The sequence below is a fragment of the Gossypium hirsutum genome, chromosome D10 (genome assembly GCF_007990345.1).
Source record: "Gossypium hirsutum isolate 1008001.06 chromosome D10, Gossypium_hirsutum_v2.1, whole genome shotgun sequence".
NCBI classification, from domain to species: Eukaryota; Viridiplantae; Streptophyta; class Magnoliopsida; order Malvales; family Malvaceae; genus Gossypium; species Gossypium hirsutum.
In genome coordinates this window covers 61,353,542-61,361,238 of record NC_053446.1, presented here as the reverse complement: position 1 = coordinate 61,361,238, position 7,697 = coordinate 61,353,542, and the positions used below count along the sequence as shown (strand labels likewise).

General features: G+C 28.2%; 1 long non-coding RNA gene across 1 annotated transcript; it reads left to right on the top strand.

The window, feature by feature from the left end:
* Positions 1–1,752: 1,752 nt before the first annotated feature.
* Positions 1,753–4,538, top strand: LOC121222539 (uncharacterized). Its single transcript, XR_005919851.1, has 3 exons — positions 1,753–2,041; positions 3,008–4,033; positions 4,112–4,538. It is a non-coding gene; the product is annotated as an uncharacterized lncRNA (long non-coding RNA).
* The last annotated feature ends 3,159 nt before the right edge of the window (positions 4,539–7,697 follow it).

Below are 7,697 nucleotides of genomic sequence, written 5' to 3'. Positions count from 1 at the left end.
TTATATATTGTTTAAAATTTGTTTCAAAACTTTTATAATATTTTTTAAAAATATAAGTTATGGAATTTTTATAAATATTTTAAAATTTAAAACTTTTTTTGTAATTTTTGTTGAGAGAGAAACAAATTTGCTCATTTTCAAAATTGATAGGGATCAAAGGGATATTTGCACCAATTTGTAATTTGAATTATCCGAGTTATTCGAATTGTAAAATTCAACTCTACTCGAACTTGAAGCTTGAATTAATTATTCGTGTTGACTTAAAAAATTGAATAACTCAATTCGATTAACTCGAAATTCGGATATTTTTTTCTTATTTTTTCAAATCTAATTAAATTTTGCTCACACATATTCCTCTTAATTCATTGATTAGGAAGAGTCAAATAAAGTCCAAAATAGGATATAATATATGTATGATGTAAGCATAAAATAAAGAAAGAAGGGAATTTGAGTCTTCAACTTGTTCTTTTCCAATTTTAGCAAATGCATCCCAACCATTATCTCATTTCCTTTACATTAAAAGCGAAGAATATACTATGGTTTTCTATTGGTACAACTTTATAAGTTTAAAAGTGTTTTTCACTATAAGTTCAATATGTTAAAGCAAGTTAAGAAATTAGTTTTATCTCGACTAATTATATTCGGCTCGATAGTGATATTCAAGTAAAGATTTCTCAATCATATTGATTTTAGGATTTAAATTCAATCTAAATGCTTAAACAAAAAATAAACGATCATTTCTTTCAACCACTAATATAAATAAAAAAATAAGCCAAATAAAAGAGTTTATTTTTTTATAATTTAAATTACACAATTCTTTCAGATTCAAACTTTAACCCAAACCAAACACTAATCGAAAAGTAACCCTAAAATGATTACAACCATTGATTTTTAACCCCAAAAAAGAAGAAAAGACTATGAAAAAAGCAAAGGTGAATTTTGGTGAAAATCTAGGGTTCATATATGATTTACCCAAATTGCAAAAAGTTGAAACACAAACGAAATCTAATTTGCCGGAATTCCCCCACACTAGGTTATGATTTTTGGTTAGAAAAAATGGGTTGGTCTTCAATCAAATTTTGCGTATGATTATATAGCTTTTGAGTGTGTTTCTAATATATATGGTTGGTGAAGGGATGATTTAATTTGAGTTATATTTTCATAATTGGGATTAGGACTTTATTTGGAGAGGTCAACACCCACTGTTTGGTGCAATTAGTATAAAATTTTTTTGATTTATTTTGAATTTGGTTGGTTATTTATATTTTCAGATTTAAATCTAAAATATTTTTAATTTTTTTAAATGAATTTACAATTAGGTTACAACTAAAATAATTAATTAACACAAACTTTTGTTTAATTTATTAGTTTTTTTTACCTGTGTTCTCCCATTGTCTTTCATCATTGCCCCATTTCTAAATATTGTTATGAAGAAGAAATGTGTATCTCTATTAATATTAAATTTTTTATTTATGTCACGAGTTAATCCAGCACTAATTCGATTGGGTAATGATGAAAATATCCTCACTTTTTAAAGTAAATTCGTTTCATATTTTTTATATAGAAAAATAGAAAGAAAAATATACATAATAAGATTTGAACTCAAAAACAAAATCTAATTTATTAATTATATTTTTTTTATAAATATATTTATTATACACATAACAAGGCTTCTCAATGATTTTAGGATAGAATATATATATTATATATGAGCCCGCGCTTATAAATTCTTCTAATCTTAGGGTGCGTTTGTTTGCCAGTATTTTATTTTCCAGAAATTATTTTTCTAGTTTTCCAGTGTTTGTTTGCAGGAAAACATTTTCCATTTGGAAAATGAATTCCAAAACACGGGTAAAATGGCTTACATTTTGGGAAATTGTCTTACCGTTCCAATTTCTGTAAGACATTTTCCTAAAGCTCTCAGGCAAAACCCCTTTTTCCTTCATTCTTTCTCAGCCAATTTTCTTTCTCTCTTTCTTAGAAAATTTCATGTTCCTCTTTGGCTGAAAGCGTCAAAGATTTTACCGTAAAAGCAAGACTGGTAATCTTCCTTTCTGTTGAATTTTATTTTTCATTTATTTTCCTGTTCCTTTCTGTTGAAACGAAAAACCAGTAAAGTATTGTTTGGAAATTTGCAATCCAGTCGTTTCATTTCTCGCTTCCTTCGCTCCTCCAAGCACAGTTTTTCTCCTATCATTATTAACTCATCGTTTAATAATCTCTCCCATTTTGATTTCTTAGACCCCCGAAATCAAAGCTTTTTCCAATTTATTGCTTTGCATGTGTTAATCCGTTTGTAAAATCTTGATGTGTAGTTGTGGTGATGTGTAGTTGTTGTGAAGAAAGTTTTAGGGTTCTATTTCTCACTTTATCTAGATAGAATTGACTGCAATTTTGTTCAAGATTGGTCATCGATAGTTTTTGAATGGTATAATTTGTTAAAAAATATGGTATATTTTTTAATACATAGTATTTTTCAAATTCTCTTTGCTGAAGGTTTTTCTGTCTTTATTATTTCCTCGTTCTCAACATCTTTACATGAGATATAGTTTTGTTGTACATACTTCTATGAATTTTTTCCCTTTGAATGGTTTTTGCACCTTTCTATATATTCTTTCTGAATACTGAGCAAAGAGTAGTTTCTCTCTAAATATTTTTGCCTACGATTAGATGATGTTATGTTGCTTGAACTTTGGGAGGGGTATTAATGTGCAATTGCATAGGATATTTTAGGTTCTGGAATTCCATATTAAGAACCAAGGTATGTGGTGTCCTTTTGATTTTAGTATTATAATTAAAATAGCAAATATCTGAACCAAGCCATGTAGCATATCTTTTCAAGAAAATTCAATTCTTAGAGAATAAAATTATATCGGTTGAGGGATTAAGTTAACTAGGACTTTATTTTTCATTTTTGTGGATTCTACATGCTTCAAAATAAATGATAATGCATTCCATCTGCTACTTGTAAGTGTCTAAAAATTATCTTTATGTTTACATTATGAAGAGATTTTCATAGTTGAAGGAGACTCAGCTGGTGGCAATGCCAAGCAAGGCCGCGATAGACGCTTTCAGCTAATACTTTTCCATGGGAATTAGGTAGAACAGATTCAATTGTCAAGCAATTTCTTGAAACATGCCAGAAAATTTTTTGGATGTTTTTGGTATCTAGGCTTCAATTATTTAAGTATTTCTTTTATAGCGTTGATGGAAAATATTTTTGCTTGTAAAAACTAGGATTTTAAAAAGTACTAACTTTTAAAAGTCGCACCTTCTGTACATATAAAGATAAGGTGTAGTGGAGTGGGAGAACTTTGCATATGAAATCTGTCATACATATTGACAGTTGGCTAGTCTCACGATGCTTATAGCTGCATATTCTAATCAATTGATGCCACAATAGTTTTTTGCTGCCACAATCCCATATATCAAATGTTGCTGCTTCATTTCTTTCTTTGGATTTTCTCATATTTTTGAGGTTGAAAGAACTTGTGGGTTTAGAAACAAATGATGTAATGTATTGGGAGATTCTCTAAAAGTCATATCAATTTTTAATTTAAGCTGGCCTGTCCTTCCATTAATTTAAGCATAGCAACTATCCAAAATGAAAACAAAGATCAAACACTGATTTTTACATGGAATTTAATATTGGTTTTCTTCCAAGATTGAGGATGAAGTAAAGGGCATGACCTACTCCACTATTCTTTAGCCCAACCATTAAAATAAAATAAAATAAACAAAAAAAAAACAAGAAACAATCAGAAAGAGGATATGAAGACAGATCTGAATATCATTTGAGTTGTCGAATAAGCTTTTTAATACTTTCAAAGCAGTTTCTATTAATCGAGTTGTCGAAGCTATTTCTGAAAGATTCCAAGTCCAATACGATGCGAAGCATGTGGAAAATCATTTGAGGACTGTAAAAAACCAGTGGAAGATTATATGCAAAATTTGAGGTGAAAGTGGTTTTGGATGGGATGATAACATGAAAATGATCACATGTGATAGAGCAACATATGATGCAGCAGTGATGGTAATATATGTATATATATGTTAAGTATATTTCAATTGTTTTTTACTTGTTATTCTAATTGTGTATACTATCCAACAGGCACACAAGAAGTATGAACCATTTTTGAATTAAAGCATTGATCATTATGATGAAATGGCTTTGGTTGTTGGCAAAGATATGGTAACAGGGAGTTTTGCTAGAATATTTGCTGACGTAGATTTGGATGATGGTAACCAAGATTCAGTGCCTATAGACTGTGACAATGAAGAGACTGAAGAGGTAAGAGCAAAAGTATCTTCATTTGGCACATCCAAACGTAAAAGAAAAAATGTTTAAGAAAGTGTCGTTGATGAACAAATTAAATTTGTGGGTGAACAACTTGGCAAAATTGCTAATGCTTTGGAACAATTTATTGCGGATAAGACACTACATCTTTACGAAGAAGTGATGTCGATGGAGGAAGAAGGATTTGATGATGACTTTCTGTGTTCTGTGTTTGATTATCTCTAGTGAGTCATGAATCCGAAGCCAAAGCTTTTTTAGTTAAAAGTAAGAAGTATAGAAAAATTTGGCTTCAAAAATTTTTTCAAGGTTGAAGATATTGATACTTTAAATGTGGTGTAATATTAGTTATGCACTTGGACAATGTTGTTGTTATTATGTGGTGTACTACTATTTATATATTTGGATAATATTATCATTTGACTATGGATGTTTTCAATTTATGACGGTTAATATTCTAGCTTAATAGTTGAGTATTATTATATATTTAATTTGATTTATTTATTTATCCATAAATCATTGCAATATATGTAAAAACAATTTAAAATATAAATTTATTAATATATGTAAAAACAGCTTTTCTGAAAAATATTTTCAGGAAATCTGCCAAACAACAGAAAATATTTTACACTGATTCATCCAAACACCAGAAAAGTAAATCATTTTCTGGAAAATATTTTACTGGCAAACAAACGTACTTATTAATTTTTTAATAGATATATAAAGCAAGGATTTGAAAAAAATTTGAATTGATGAGAATATTTATTTTATCATATTTCTAAATTAATATATAATTATAAATTTAATTTAATTTTTTAAAATAATTATTTAAGATTTAAATAATTATCAGAAAATATATTTTTTGTTAATTCATATTTTTTATTAAGAATTAGGTCCTATTTTTTATTAATAATAACCAAGTTAAATTCCAACACATGTACATATTTCCTTTTTTTTCCTCCTCTCCAACAAATATAAAACGTCTTTAGTAGAAGTAGAACCTAAGTTTATTTCTAATTAATGAAAAAAAAAAGGAGATATTTTATTATTATTATTATTATTAGCTACATATATTTCGAAAAGAAAAAAGAAGTAATTTTTGTTGATATTTCCATTTTTTCCCTCCTTTCCAACAAATATGAAATGTCTTTGTAGAAGTAAAACTTGAGTTTATTCAAATTAATGCAAAAAAAAAAATCGAGATATTTTACTATTATTAGCTATCCATAATCTTTCCCTAATCTTAAACTAGAAGATAAATGCACTCCAGCATGCTCGAACCAACATTCGCATGCATTGGCAACAACATTGATGCTTAAGGTTTTGTTAGCATTGTTGAGTGGTGGTTTTCTCTCCCCCTCTCCTGAAGGTCTATTTTCGTATTTATAAGGTATGGTTTTCTGATGTGACGTACTAGAATTAAATAGGCCCCATGCATGTTAACACGTACTCTCTCCTAGGATTAACACGTGCCCTCCTAATATAAGTTTGCCCACATGGTGGCAAAGTGGATAGACGAACCATAGTGGTGAATTGCATGATAATGTAACTACATATCTATTGAGGTAAGGAGAGATGAGTTGGACTTGGTCAGGTAGTAAGTAGATTCAGGAACGGGTAATGACGAACACTATATCATAAGTGCATAACTTGAATAGGATGCAAGTAAAAAAAGTTATATTTTTCATATTTTTCATCATATAATATATATTATGTGTTATTTGTAGTTTCAGTTCTTTTAAAAGTAATAAAAACGAGAATTTTACAACCATAAACAAAGTTTTAGTCAAGTCGGATAAGGTGTTACTACAATATTTATTTTATAATTAAAATATTATTATTGTTGTTGTTATGTGGATCTAATATATCACTAATTTATTTATATTGGTTTTGTAATGATCAGAACAACGAGGATTGAAGAGTGGAATAACATTTTATAATATTCTACTATTACTCATAAAATATTATTCTATACTGAATTTCTCACTTTTGCTCATTTACTATTGCCTTCAATGGTCGCACAACAATATTTTCTAACACAATTATTAAAGGAATAATTTGATTCACGATAAACTATTAAAATAGTCGTTTTTGTTTCTTTCAAGTTATATTTTTGTTACTTATGTTTGAAATTTTACGTTTTAGTCACTTACGTTAACATGTTGTAATATTTCAGTCACTGGGCCGTTAATTATCGTTAACGGTGTAACGGTAAGTTGACATGACATGTTAAAGCATCATTTCAAACAAAAAAAGAAATAGGTTAAATTATACAATTGGTCTCCATATTTTTTTCTTTTTAAGCAATTTAATTTTTTTCTTTTATGTTTTTTAACTTTCCTTTTTTTTTTCTGTTCTCTTCTACTTTTCCCTCAATTTTTCTCCCTTTTCCATCTCTTTTAACATAAAAGAAAAAAAATGCTCAAAATAAAAAAAATATAGGGACCAATTGTATAATTTAACCTAAAATTTTTGTTTGTAAATGATGATTTAACGTTCCACGTTAGCTTACCGTTACACCGTTAACAACAATTAACACTTAGTGGCTAAAATATTACAACACAATAACGTAAGTGACTAAAACGTAATATTTCAAACACAAGTGACTAAAATATAACCTGAGATAAACAAAAGTGACTATTTTAATAGTTTACTTCGAAATTAAAGTAGAAGGTAATAATTCCACGGGCCAAAACAAGGATTAAGTAAGGGAATTATTGATCAAATTAAGGTTTGTTTTTTTTTTACAAAGTTTGCTTATTTGGGGAAAACACACACATATAAAAGGGTAATTCATGAATTACGAGAACTTTGGGATTCTAATTTGGTGACCAAGTTGACAATTTTAAAGAAGAAAAAGCCATTAGAAATGGCTTTTTTTCCCTTTGGTAACAAATAAATATTTTCATTTTCTTCATCTTCACTTTCATTTCAAAACCTTCCTCAAAAGCTGTTATAGATTATTTATATCAAAATATGAAGAAAACTGGCAAATTAATTAACCAATCCATTTCATTTTTCATACAAAATAATTTATTTTGGGATCAAAGTCAACTTTTATTTGAACTTATGTGATAGCCTGATGGTGAAGGGTGTTCATCGCCCCAGATGTGACCTGAATTCGAGTCGTGCTAGTCGCATTAATTGTTCAAACTTTATCTTATTCTTGAAATTTATAAAAAAAAATATCAACTTTTATTTAAAGGTTGCCCTATGCAACCAATTGTACACAAGGCAGGCTCTTATTGTTTAAATGATGAACACTTTTTTTAGATAAGTATTAATCTAATTAATTAATGGATTATTTATATAAAAAAATGACATTCAATGTATCTCAAAATAATTTAAATATTCAAAATTCTTGTTTTGCATTCAAGTTATGGACTTAAAAAGCCTAAAAAAA